The sequence below is a fragment of the Mytilus edulis genome, chromosome 10 (assembly GCF_963676685.1).
Source record: "Mytilus edulis chromosome 10, xbMytEdul2.2, whole genome shotgun sequence".
Lineage (NCBI taxonomy): Eukaryota > Metazoa > Mollusca > Bivalvia > Mytilida > Mytilidae > Mytilus > Mytilus edulis.
Window position 1 is genome coordinate 58130075 of NC_092353.1, and position 14822 is coordinate 58144896.

The 14822-nt window shown below is 35.2% G+C and overlaps 1 long non-coding RNA gene across 1 annotated transcript; it reads right to left on the minus strand.

Moving 5' to 3' along the window:
• Nucleotides 1–3335: 3335 nt before the first annotated feature.
• Nucleotides 3336–14385, minus strand: LOC139491541 (uncharacterized). Its single transcript, XR_011656569.1, has 3 exons — nucleotides 14132–14385; nucleotides 12897–13004; nucleotides 3336–3459 (listed from the first exon to the last, which is right to left on the minus strand). It is a non-coding gene; the product is annotated as an uncharacterized lncRNA (long non-coding RNA).
• Between the last annotated feature and the right edge of the window lie 437 nt (nucleotides 14386–14822).

Here is a 14822-nt window from a genome sequence, read left to right on the forward strand (position 1 = left end):
TCGCCTTATTTATGTTGATAGACCTAAATATAAAGTTTTACTACAATTATCACATAAACTTATTAATAACATGACCAAAGAAAATGAGATCAAGGTCATATGACCAAAATGAGGAATACATTTACACCTTACAATCATTCAATACAAATCAGGTCAAGGTCAGATGACACTTGGCACAAAAACTAAACACTGAACAATGAACCTCGAAAATGAGGTCAAGGTCAAATGAGACTTGCGAGGCTGACATCATAAGATATTTCCAGACACCAAATAAAGTTGACCTATTGCATATAGTATTAGAAAAAACGAACAAAACTCAAAAGCTTAACTTTGACCATTGAACCAAGGAAATGAGGTCAAGATCAGATGACACCTGTCAGTTGGACATGTACACCTTACAATCTTTCCATACACCAAATATACAAGACATATTTCATATAATATCTGAGATATAGACTTGACCACCAAAAACTTAACCCTTTTCATTGATCCATGAAATGATGGCGAGGTAAAGTGAAAACTGTCTGATGGGCATGCTGACCAAGGTACGCAAATACTAAACATAGTTACCCATAATATGAGAGAAATTACAAAAAACTTTAACTTTTTTTCAAGTAGTCACTGAACCATGAAAATGAGTTCAAGGACAATGGACATGTGACAGACGGAAACTTCCAAACTTAAGGCATCTGCATTTAAAGTATGGAGCATCCAGGTCGTTCGCCGTCTAAAATATAAAGCTTTTAAGAAGTGAACTAACGCTGTCGCCGCCGCCGCCGGATCACCATTCCTATGTCGAGCTTTCTGCGACAAAAGTCGCAGGCTCGACAAAAACAAGAATGTGTCCATCGTACACCGTTCCCCACTTGCCCTATCATTTTCTTTGTTCAGTGGACCGTGAAATAGGGGGGAAAAACCTTCTTTGGCATTAAGCTTAGAAAAAAACATATTATTGGAAACATATGTACTAAGTTTCAAGTTTATTGGACCTGACCTCCAACAAAAACTACCTTGACCAAAACATTTAACCTGAAGCGAGAAAACGGACGAAGGAGCAGACGCATAGACCGGAAAACTAATGCCCATTTACTATCGTAGGTGGGGCATAAAAAAATTAATCATGATTTTCTGCCAATATGCACATTTACATAGCATGTCCTAACTATCTAAAAAATTCATGAAACTCTGTTGTGGTCTTTAGACAGATTTTATGACAAACTGTTGTAGGAATATATAGGAAATCAATGAATTGATAATTTCATAATTTCCTCATTATCTACAAAGATTTATAAAACTCTGTTATGTGGTTTCAGAGGAGTTGCAATAACGAGAACAGGACTGACAGACCGATGGATCAAAAACATTGTACCATAAAGAACTTTGTTTGATTTGGTATAATAAAGGGTCTGCTAAATAATGTAAGGCTGAGATAAATTAGTCATTTGGTCACACCAGTTTTTTGGCGAGGTTCGTTTTGTTCAGTCTGTGATGTTCTTTGTTGTGTTTTGCATTCTGTTGTTTGTTTTTTAATCTTTCTCTTTTTTTTGCCGTGGTTTTGTCAGTTTATTATTGACTTATGTGTTTGAATAAGCCTTTAGTATCTTTCGCCTCTCTCTTCGGTCAATTTGATTATGTGGGACATACAGATTTAGACCCAAACTTGTCTCTGATTGTTTCGTGATTATTGCAGATGTAAATCATACTATAAAATTGAGTATGGAAATGGGGAATGTGTCAAGGAGACAACAACCCGACCATAGAGCAGACAACAGCCGAAGGCCACCGATAGATCTTCAATGTAGCGAGAAACTCCCGCACACGGAGGTGTCCGTCAGCTGGCCCCTAAACAAATATGTATACTAGTTCAGTGATAATGGACGTCATACTAAGCTCCGAATTATACACAAGAAACTAAAATTATATATCATACAAGACTAACAAAGGTCAGAGGCTCCTAACTTGGGACAGGCGCAAAATTGCGGCGGGATTAAACATGTTTTTTGAGATCTCAACCCTCCCCCATACCTGTAGCCAATGTAGAATAAACAAACGCGAAACAATACGCACAGTAAAACTCAGTTTAAGAGAAGTCCGAGTCCGATGTCAGAATATGAAACAAAAGAAAATAAACAAAATGACAATAATACATAAATAACAACAGACTACTAGCAGTTATTGACATGCCAGAACCAGACCTTAATTAAACTGATTGAAAGATTATGTCTTCATCATATGAATATCAGGCACAATCCCTCCTGTTAGGGGTTTAGTATTATACCGTCATGAAATATACAACCCTCTTATTTACAATATCATTTGATCAACACCTATTTACAAGGGTCTATTTGATATGATTTTTCTCATTGTTGAAGGCTGTATGGTTGCATATAACTGGTTACATCCACTTTTTTTGAACTTGAGTGGATACATGTAGGCGTCTCATTGGCAATCATACCACATCTCCGTATTTTTACAGTGTTGTATCAGTACTGTTACCTAATAACAGGACAAAACAAGACAGTAATTTGACAAAACTAAAGACATACATACTTGATTTTACTTCTCTAAAGATATAAACAAAATTTTCATAGTTCGTATCTGAACATGTACACAGCCATGGGAATTTTAAGGGACTATATTTCAGTGTGCATATATTTAGTAGCTAATCTGGCTACTTCCTGTTTATCAGACCGGTACCTTAGAAAAGAATTGTGACAATATATCCAATCTTTTCAAAAACCAAAGACTAACGTCACTAGGAGCAGCAGTTAGTTGTCATAGATACTCTAGATAGAAAGATAATCTGCCACTTTTATAAAAGGGACTACACATAGTTTTTGAAAGGGTATAATCGGTTTGTGCCGAAATTACTTTCTTTAGTCCAGAAACTCATTTGTGCTAAATGGTAATCTCCACCCACATTTAGGACTGGCAGTTATTTGTAGTTTTTATCAACAGCTTGCACTTTTTCTAAATTATATTTGCTTCTTTTAAGACTGACCAAAACTGTTTTTTTTACCATTGTGGTTTGATTAAGGTAGTGTATATCAAACAGCTGTTGGAAATATTTTGGACAACCCTCTTATTTACAATATCATTTGATCAACACCTAGTGGTCTTTGGTGGTATCTCGCATAACATTAATAAGGTCTTTTTTAAAAGGCAACTTGAAATTATTGGTCCCATATTTATGTGCTATAGCAAATGTATGGGCTGCTGATCTGCATATATGATAGCAATATATTCTTATGTTCTCAATGACCCCTTATTTCTTCACTCCACTTTATAAGATAGAAATAAATGTTATTCCATATTTTATTGGTTTTTTTAAAGGTATCATAATTTAGACATAAAGACAAAACTAAGCACAGTGAAAAAGTCTACCCTGTCCTGTAAAGTTTGAGATGTTTTTGTTGTTCAATCTTTGTCACTTGTATGGAAACACTAAATCTTGATAACCTACAATAGAAATATTATCACTTTTATTTCAATTCAATTGTTGCAGTTATCATGCATGTAATAGAGAAAATGATAAATTAGACCAGATCTCCACATTAATAATATTAAAACTAGAGGCTTCAATGAGCCTGTGCCACTCACATGGTACTTTTATTTACAATTGATGCATGATACAAAAATTGTCCATACAAACCGTCAGTGTTTACCATACAATACAGTACTTCTATACACTGTCTGTATACAGTATTTGTCGGATTTTGTCCATACCTATCGTCGATGTTTGACATAAAATACAATACTCCTATATACCGTATATCAACAGTATTTGTCTATACCTACCGTCGGTGGTAAACATACAATACAGTCCTCCTATATACCGTCTATCAACAGTATTTGTCTATACCTACCGTCGGTGGTTAACATACGATATAGTACTCCTTTGCACCGTCCATCAACAGTATTTGTCTATACCTACCGTCGGTGGTTAACATGCAATAAAGTGCTCCTATATACCGTCTATCACCAGTATTTGTCTATACCTACCGTCGGTGGTTAACATACAATATAGTGCTCCTATATACCGTCTATCAACAGTATTTGTCTATACCTACCGTCGGTAGTTAACATACAATATAGTGTTCCTATATACCGTGTATCAGCAGTATTTGTCTATACCTACTGTCGGTAGTTAACATACAATATAGTGCTCCTATATACCATCTATCAACAGTATATGTCTATACCTACCGTCGGTGGTTAACATACAATATAGTGCTCCCATATACAGTCTATCAATAGTATTTGTCTATACCTACCGTCGGTAGTTAACATACAATATAGTGCTCCTATATACCGTGTATCAACAGTATGTGTCTATACCTACTGTCGGTAGTTAACATACAATATAGTGCTCCTATATACTGTCTATTAACAGTATTTGACTATACCTACCGTCGGTAGTTAACATACAATATAGTGCTCCTATATACCATCTATGAACAGTATTTGTCTATACCTACCGTCGGTGGTTAACATACAATATAGTGCTCCTATATACCGTCTATCAACAGTATTTGTCTATACCTACTGTCGGTAGTTAACATACAATATAGTGCTCCTATATACCATGTATCAACAGTATTTGTCTATACCTACTGTCGGTAGTTAACATACAATATAGTGCTCCTATATACTGTCTATCAACAGTATTTGTCTATACCTACCGTCGGTAGTTAACATACAATTTAGTGCTCCTATATACCATCTATCAACAGTATTTGTCTATACCTACCGTCGGTAGTTAACATACAATATAGTGCTCCTATATATACCGTCTATCAACAGTATTTGTCTATACCTACCGTCGGTGGTTAACATACAATATAGTACTCCTATATACCGTCTATCAACAAAATTTGTCTATAGCTACCGTCGGTGGTTAACATACAATATAGTGCTCCCATAAACCGTCTATCAACAGTATTTGTCTATACCTACCGTCGGTGGTTAACATACAATATAGTGCTCCTATATACCGTCTATCAACAGAATTTGTCTATACCTACCGTCGGTGGTTAACATACAATATAATGCTCCTATATACCGTCTATCAACAATATTTGTCTATACCTACTGTCGGTGGTTAACATACAATATAGTGCTTCTATATACCGTCTATCAACAGTATTTGTCTATACCTACCGTCGGTGGTTAACATACAATATAGTGCTCCTACAATGTATATACCGTCTATCAACAGTATTTGTCTATACCTACCGTCGGTGGTTAACATACAACATAGTGCTCCCATATACCGTCTATCAACAGTATTTGTCTATACCTACTGTCGGTAGTTAACATACAATATAGTGCTTCTATTTACCGTCTATCAACAGTATTTGTCTATACCTACCGTCGGTAGTTAACATACAATATATTGCTCCTATATACCGTTTATCAACAGTATTTGTCTATACCTACCGTCGCTGGTTTACATACAATATAGTGCTCTTTGATACCGTCTATCAACAGTATCTGTCTATTCCTACTGCCGGTAGTTACTCCTATATACCGTCTATCACCAGTATTTGCCTATACCTACCGTCGGTGGTTAACATAAGATATAGTGCTCCTATATACCGTCTATCAACAGTATTTGGCTATACCTACCGTCAGTGGTTAACATACAATATAGTGCTCCTATATACCATCTATCAACAGTATATGTCTATACCTACCGTCGGTGGTTAACATACAATATAATGCTCCTATATACCGTCTATCAACAGTATTGGTCTATACCTACTGTCGGTAGTTAACATACAATATAGTGCTTCTATATACCGTCTATCAACAGTATTTGTCTATACCTACCGTCGGTGGTTAACATACAATATAGTGCTCCTACAATGTATATACCGTCTATCAACAGTATTTGTCTCAATCTAATTAAAAACCGATCTCTCATCGCTCTTGTTTCTGATATGTCGCGTGGGAGATCTAACGAAACCGGCTTTGAGGTCAAATGTGAGTGAACTAAAAGTTATGAATTTATAAAGATATGCAAATGAGTTGACGACCTATTAATAAGCCAATCAAAAAAGTTTATGAATTATTTTGACTGACGATTTCGTCGTAAATAAAAAATGAGTTACATCCCTTTGCCTTACGTTAAACTTCCAAGATCGTGGAAGACTCAATTTCATTGGTCGAAAAAGACACACCTACGAGGTCACTCACATGTGACCTCAAAGCGGGTTTCGTTAGATCTCCCACGCGACATATCAGAAACAGGAGCGATGAGAGATCGGTTTTTAATTAGATTGTATTTGTCTATACCTACCGCCGGTGGTTAACATACAACATAGTGCTCCCATATACCGTCTATCAACAGTATTTGTCTATACCTACTGTCGGTAGTTAACATACAATATAGTGCTCCTAAATACCGTCTATCAACAGTATTTGTCTATACCTACCGTCGGTAGTTAACATACAATATAGTGCTCCTATATACCGTCTATCAACAGTATTTGTCTATACCTACCGTCAGTGGTTAACATACAATATAGTGCTCCTATATACCGTCTATCAACAGTATATGTCTATACCTACCGTCGGTGGTTAACATACAATATAGTGCTCCCATAAACCGTCTATCAACAGTATTTGTCTATACCTACTGTCGGTAGTTAACATACAATATAGTGCTTCTATATACCGTCTATCAACAGTATATGTCTATACCTACCGTCGGTGGTTAACATACAATATAGTGCTCCCATAAACCGTCTATCAACAGTATTTGTCTATACCTACAGTCGGTGGTTAACATACAATATAGTGCTCCTATATATATACCGTCTATCAACAGTATTTGTCTATACCTACCGTCGGTGGTTAACATACAATATAGTGCTCCCATATACCGTCTATCAACAGTATTTGTCTATACCTAGTGTCGGTAGTTAACATACAATATAGTGCTCCTATATACAGTCTATCAACAGTATTTGTCTATACCTACCGTCGGTAGTTAACATACAATATAGTGCTCCTATATACCGTCTATCAACAGTATTTGTCTATACCTACCGTCGGTGGTTAACATACAATATAGTGCTCCTATATACCGTCTATCAACAGAATTTGTCTATACGTACCGTCGGTGGTTAACATACAATATAGTGCTCCCATAAACCGTCTATAAACAGTATTTGTCTATACCTACTGTCGGTAGTTAACATACAATATAGTGCTCCTATATACCATCTATCAACAGTATATGTCTATACCTACCGTCGGTGGTTAACATACAAAATAGTGCTCCAATATACCGTCTATCAACAGTATTTGTCTATACCTACCGTCGGTAGTTAACATACAATATAGTGCTCCTATATACCTTGTATCAACAGTATGTGTCTATACCTACTGTCGGTAGTTAACATATAATATAGTGCTCCTATATACTGTCTATCAACAGTATTTGTCTATACCTACCGTCGGTAGTTAACATACAATATAGTGCTCCTATATACCATCTATCAACAGTATTTGTCTTTACCTACCGTCGTTGGTTAACATACAATATAGTGCTCCTATATACCGTCTATCAACAGTATTTGTCTATACCTACTGTCGGTAGTTAACATACAATATAGTGCTCCTATATACCGTTTATCAACAGTATTTGTCTATACCTACCGTCGCTGGTTAACATACAATATAGTGCTCTTTGATACCGTCTATCAACAGTATTTGTCTATACCTACTGTCGGTAGTGGCTCCTATATACCGTCTATAACCAGTATTTGTCTATACCTACCGTCGGTGGTTAACATAAGATATAGTGCTCCTATATACCGTCTATCAACAGTATTTGGCTATACCTACCGTCAGTGGTTAACATACAATATAGTGCTCCTATATACCGTCTATCACCAGTATTTGTCTATACCTACCGTCGGTGGTTAACATACAATATAGTGCTCCCATATACCGTCTATCAACAGTATTTGTCTATACTTACTGTCGGTAGTTAACATACAATATAGTGCTCCTATATACCATCTATCAACAGTATATGTCTATACCTACCGTCGTTGGTTAACATACAATATAATGCTCCCATATACCGTCTATAAACAGTATTTGTCTATACCTACCGTCGGTGGTTAACATACAATATAGTGCTCCTATGTACTGTCTATCAACAGTATTTGTCTATACCTACCGTCGGTGGTTAACATACAATATAGTGCTCCCATATACCGTCTATCAACAGTATTTGTCTATACCTAGTGTCGGTAGTTAACATACAATATAGTGCTCCTATATACCGTCTATCAACAGTATTTGTCTATACCTACCGTCGGTAGTTAACATACAATATAGTGCTCCTATATACCGTCTATCAACAGTATTTGTCTATACCTACCGTCGGTAGTTAACATACAATATAGTGCTCCTATATACCGTCTATCAACAGTATTTGTCTATACCTACCGTCAGTGGTTAACATACAATATAGTGCTCCTATATACCGTCTATCAACAGTATATGTCTATACCTACCGTCGGTGGTTAACATACAATATAGTGCTCCCATAAACCGTCTATCAACAGTATTTGTCTATACCTACTGTCGGTAGTTAACATACAATATAGTGCTCCTAAATACCGTCTATCAACAGTATTTGTCTATACCTACCGTCGGTAGTTAACATACAATATAGTGCTCCTATATACCGTCTATCAACAGTATTTGTCTATACCTACCGTCAGTGGTTAACATACAATATAGTGCTCCTATATACCGTCTATCAACAGTATATGTCTATACCTACCGTCGGTGGTTAACATACAATATAGTGCTCCCATAAACCGTCTATCAACAGTATTTGTCTATACCTACTGTCGGTAGTTAACATACAATATAGTGCTTCTATATACCGTCTATCAACAGTATTTGTCTATACCTACCGTCGGTAGTTAACATACAATATATTGCTCCTATATACCGTTTATCAACAGTATTTGTCTATACCTACCGTCGCTGGTTTACATACAATATAGTGCTCTTTGATACCGTCTATCAACAGTATCTGTCTATTCCTACTGTCGGTAGTTCCTCCTATATACCGTCTATCACCAGTATTTGTCTATACCTACCGTCGGTGGTTAACATAAGATACAGTGCTCTTATATACCGTCTATCAACAGTATTTGGCTATACCTACCGTCAGTGGTTAACATACAATATAGTGCTCCTATATACCATCTATCAACAGTATATGTCTATACCTACCGTCGGTGGTTAACATACAATATAATGCTCCTATATACCGTCTATCAACAGTATTGGTCTATACCTACTGTCGGTAGTTAAGATACAATATAGTGCTTCTATATACCGTCTATCAACAGTATTTGTCTATACCTACCGTCGGTGGTTAACATACAATATAGTGCTCCTACAATGTATATACCGTCTATCAACAGTATTTGTCTATACCTACCGCCGGTGGTTAACATACAACATAGTGCTCCCATATACCGTCTTTCAACAGTATTTGTCTATACCTACTGTCGGTAGTTAACATACAATATAGTGCTCCTAAATACCGTCTATCAACAGTATTTGTCTATACCTACCGTCGGTAGTTAACATACAATATAGTGCTCCTATATACCGTCTATCAACAGTATTTGTCTATACCTACCGTCAGTGGTTAACATACAATATAGTGCTCCTATATACCGTCTATCAACAGTATATGTCTGTACCTACCGTCGGTGGTTAACATACAATATAGTGCTCCCATAAACCGTCTATCAACAGTATTTGTCTATACCTACTGTCGGTAGTTAACATACAATATAGTGCTTCTATATACCGTCTATCAACAGTATATGTCTATACCTACCGTCGGTGGTTAACATACAATATAGTGCTCCCATAAACCGTCTATCAACAGTATTTGTCTATACCTACCGTCGGTGGTTAACATACAATATAGTGCTCCTATATATATACCGTCTATCAACAGTATTTGTCTATACCTACCGTCGGTGGTTAACATACAATATAGTGCTCCCATATACCGTCTATCAAAAGTATTTGTCTATACCTAGTGTCGGTAGTTAACATACAATATAGTGCTCCTATATACCGTCTATCAATAGTATTTGTCTATACCTACCGTCGGTAGTTAACATACAATATAGTGCTCCTATATACCGTCTATCAACAGTATTTGTCTATACCTACCGTCGGTGGTTAACATACAATATAGTGCTCCTATATACCGTCTATCAACAGAATTTGTCTATACGTACCGTCGGTGGTTAACATACAATATAGTGCTCCCATAAACCGTCTATCAACAGTATTTGTCTATACCTACTGTCGGTAGTTAACATACAATATAGTGCTCCTATATACCATCTATCAACAGTATATGTCTATACCTACCGTCGGTGGTTAACATACAAAATAGTGCTCCAATATACCGTCTATCAACAGTATTTGTCTATACCTACCGTCGGTAGTTAACATACAATATAGTGCTCCTATATACCTTGTATCAACAGTATGTGTCTATACCTACTGTCAGTAGTTAACATATAATATAGTGCTCCTATATACTGTCTATCAACAGTATTTGTCTATACCTACCGTCGGTAGTTAACATACAATATAGTGGTCCTATATACCATCTATCAACAGTATTTGTCTTTACCTACCGTCGTTGGTTAACATACAATATAGTGCTCCTATATACCGTCTATCAACAGTATTTGTCTATACCTACTGTCGGTAGTTAACATACAATATAGTGCTCCTATATACCGTTTATCAACAGTATTTGTCTATACCTACCGTCGCTGGTTTACATACAATATAGTGCTCTTTGATACCGTCTATCAACAGTATTTGTCTATACCTACTGTCGGTAGTGGCTCCTATATACCGTCTATAACCAGTTTTTGTCTATACCTACCTTCGGTGGTTAACATAAGATATAGTGCTCCTATATACCGTCTATCAACAGTATTTGGCTATACCTACCGTCAGTGGTTAACATACAATATAGTGCTCCTATATACCGTCTATCACCAGTATTTGTCTATACCTAACGTCGGTGGTTAACATACAATATAGTGCTCCCATATACCGTCTATCAACAGTATTTGTCTATACTTACTGTCGGTAGTTAACATACAATATAGTGCTCCTATATACCATCTATCAACAGTATATGTCTATACCTACCGTCGTTGGTTAACATACAATATAATGCTCCCATATACCGTCTATAAACAGTATTTGTCTATACCTACTGTCGGTAGTTAACATACAATATAGTGCTTCTATATACCGTCTATTAACAGTATTTGTCTATACCTACCGTCGGTGGTTAACATACAATATAGTGCTCCTATGTACTGTCTATCAACAGTATTTGTCTATACCTACCGTCGGTGGTTAACATACAATATAGTGCTCCCATATACCGTCTATCAACAGTATTTGTCTATACCTAGTGTCGGTAGTTAACATACAATATAGTGCTCCTATATACCGTCTATCAACAGTATTTGTCTATACCTACCGTCGGTAGTTAACATACAATATAGTGCTCCTATATACCGTCTATCAACAGTATTTGTCTATACCTACCGTCGGTGGTTAACATACAATTTAGTGCTCCTATATACCGTCTATCACCAGTATTTGTCTATACCTACCTTCGGTGGTTAACATGGAATATAGTGCTCCTATATACCGTCTATCAACAGTATTTGTTTATACCTACTGGCGGAGGTTAACATAGAATATAGTGCTCCTATATACCAAGAGGGATAACGGATCTGCATCTAGAATTTATCATGCTGCCCTTTTTTTGGATTTTTAAAATTCTTGTTATCCCTCAATTTTTACATTCATCCCAAATAATACAACAGTAGTCAATTAGGGGCAGAACACCCATTGTATTATGTTTTCTTGCAGTTATATAAAAAAAAATGTATTTAAGAAAGATGGTATATTCTGGATGATATATTAGCACAACCTTGGTCAATTTGATTTCTCCAGTTACTTAGTGGGCTGTCAATTTTGAAACTAATATTTTTTCACATGAAGAATTTTGTAATACTTTAATTTATTATCAAGTTTGGTTGAAAAGTCTGAATAGTTTCTGCTTTGTTCCAGTAATCAAACATTTTGTTTCATTTGCATCTATGAACATGTTATTCATTTTACACCACTCTTCAACCCTGTATAAATCTTCTTGAACATCATCATTTATATTTTCTAGATGTTTCCCCCTGATTTATGAATAGTGGTGTCATCAGCATGTACAACGATATAGGTCTGTTTCACAATTTTTAATGCATAAGGGAAGGTCATTTATAAATAGCACAAACAATAGAGGACAAGGTATAGAACATTGGGGAACACCAAATTTCACATGTTGTTGTTCAGAGTTAATATTACAAATGTATACCTTTTGTTATTCAGGTACGACTTAAAAAAGCTAACAGTAGTCTCACTAAATCCATACATGTCGAGCTTTAAACAAAGAAAGTCATATTCTACCAAATCAAAAGCTTTTTTTTAAATCTTAATAAAATTGCTAGGTTTAAATTACCATCTTTCATTTCTTGCAACCATGTGTCAATGATATTAAATAAATGTCAAGCTCAATCCAGTATATATTCCAAGTTATGGACAAATGATAATGCTATTAAAAATACCAAATCATAACCAGTGCTTTTCTCTTTTTCTATTTACAGTATATGACTAGGTAATAATGATTACTTTTTTCAACTATTTTCCTACTTTTTTGTTTCCTCTGCTTTTGTATCAAGGGCATAATTGTTTATGGCAAACTAAGCATCTGCATAATCAAACTATTCCTAACTATACTCTACCTCAAATTCTGGAAACTGCAAAATTTTTGTCATAGCAGTCTTATGGTAGCTGAACTATTTCTATTTTTTGTAAATCTGGATTAATAAGTCTTTTGTCACATTCTGGGGCTATAGAAAAAAAACATTACAGAATTATCAAAATTATGTGTGTATAATGTTTGTGTACAGTCATTCAACTAAAAAAGGACAAAAAATATTTTTTTGTGTATAAATAAATAATTGTGATTTTAATGTCTTAATATTATAAAAAAAAACTTCAAAAGATTAAATTTAAATTATAATCTAAACATGAAAGAGCACATATAAATCAACCTTTTACTCAGATTTATATCTAAAACCAGTTATAACTAGCTATAATATCTTTGACTTCACAAATATCATCATCTAATTTTACAAATCAGTATTTATTTGGTGGCACTTCCTGCACACTAAGTATGTTATGCCTTAGGTTTAATTTTGATGCAATCACATTTCAGAAGGTACATGTCTTGAACTGTTTTAATGAATAAATTACAGTTTTAAACTCAGTTTAGGCTGACCTGAGGTCAATAGTCTTAAACAATGTCATCAAACTATCAGTTTTACTGTAATATATTGATATTGTGACATTTATGGGAAAGAGCATATGAGTTAGTCATATTGGTCAATACAATGGAAAGTTTATATCTGAGACTACTATAACACTATGTGTTATACTAGTAGTCTCAGTTTATAACTATGTTAATGTCAATTATATACATGACATAATAATTAAATCATTTAAAAAACTATTCCAAAGATTTCTCTCAAATCATGTTTACATTTTTTTAGAGAAGAGTCTGTCTGAAATATATTCAGGGGTAGTCCAAATAGTTATGACTTCTTAAAAAGCTATATTATGGGGAAAAAAGGGGGGGGGGGGGGGTCTATTATGTTTTTTTTCATACAGGAGGAAGACGTCAAAGCAAAAAAAAACCAACAAAACAAAATAAAATAATAGCCTGTCAAGACGTCCTTATATCATAAAAATTTGGTCTAATTTTGGGATATTACATTTAACTTCCTTTGATGTCGGGGAGGGGATAAGTTTTGACGATTAATTATTCTTGAAACTAACAATAATTATTTCTTATTGTTACTTTGTTAAGCGAGCGAGATGTGTGGTTCTCGAGTTATTTAAAAAAAAAAGGGGGGGGGGGGGGTGTTACTATATCAAATTTATCCAGTTTGGAGACAATAAATATTTAAAATCTAACCATAAACTCCAATGTTCCTGCTTTTTTTAGCAGAACAAACACGATGGCATTCTCGTCTCTGTTGTAATCAATAGTTAACTCATTTCTTCTTCCAGGTTATTTCTTAATCAATTATGATTATCAGCTGTCTATCTATTTACCATGTTTATGTTAAACTGGTCCGTAATTCCATCGTAGTGTATCGATAACTGAACACAACAAGGATCCAGTTTATTAAACGTATATAATATACAAGGTTCCTGAGTCAGTAACCGTAACTATCACCGTGCTTTGTACGCATGCGCATGAAACACCAACAACAATGATAAAACAGGGTATACAGTTCCGTAATTTCGTATATTTTTCTTATCTTCATACTAAAGAGCTCCAAAAGTAGGCGTGCTTAGGTGCACTGGGCGGGTCTAAAAACCGACTCTCGGTGGTTAACGTCTCTCGATGGTTAACTTTAAGTGCCTACCTAAAATCTATCACGTAATACATAAAATATAATACCAGACGAAAGTGTAATATAAACTCTTGCTGGAGTTTTAGATCACATAATTGCAATAAAACCCTACTTAAGGAGTAGCTATAGATATACTTTACATGGTTGTTTTCAAATAATCAACATCATTGATGAATAATGACATAAAAATATATGTATAAATATTTGTTTCCTTTCTCGTTTGATATAAGGATCATCGGAGATCAC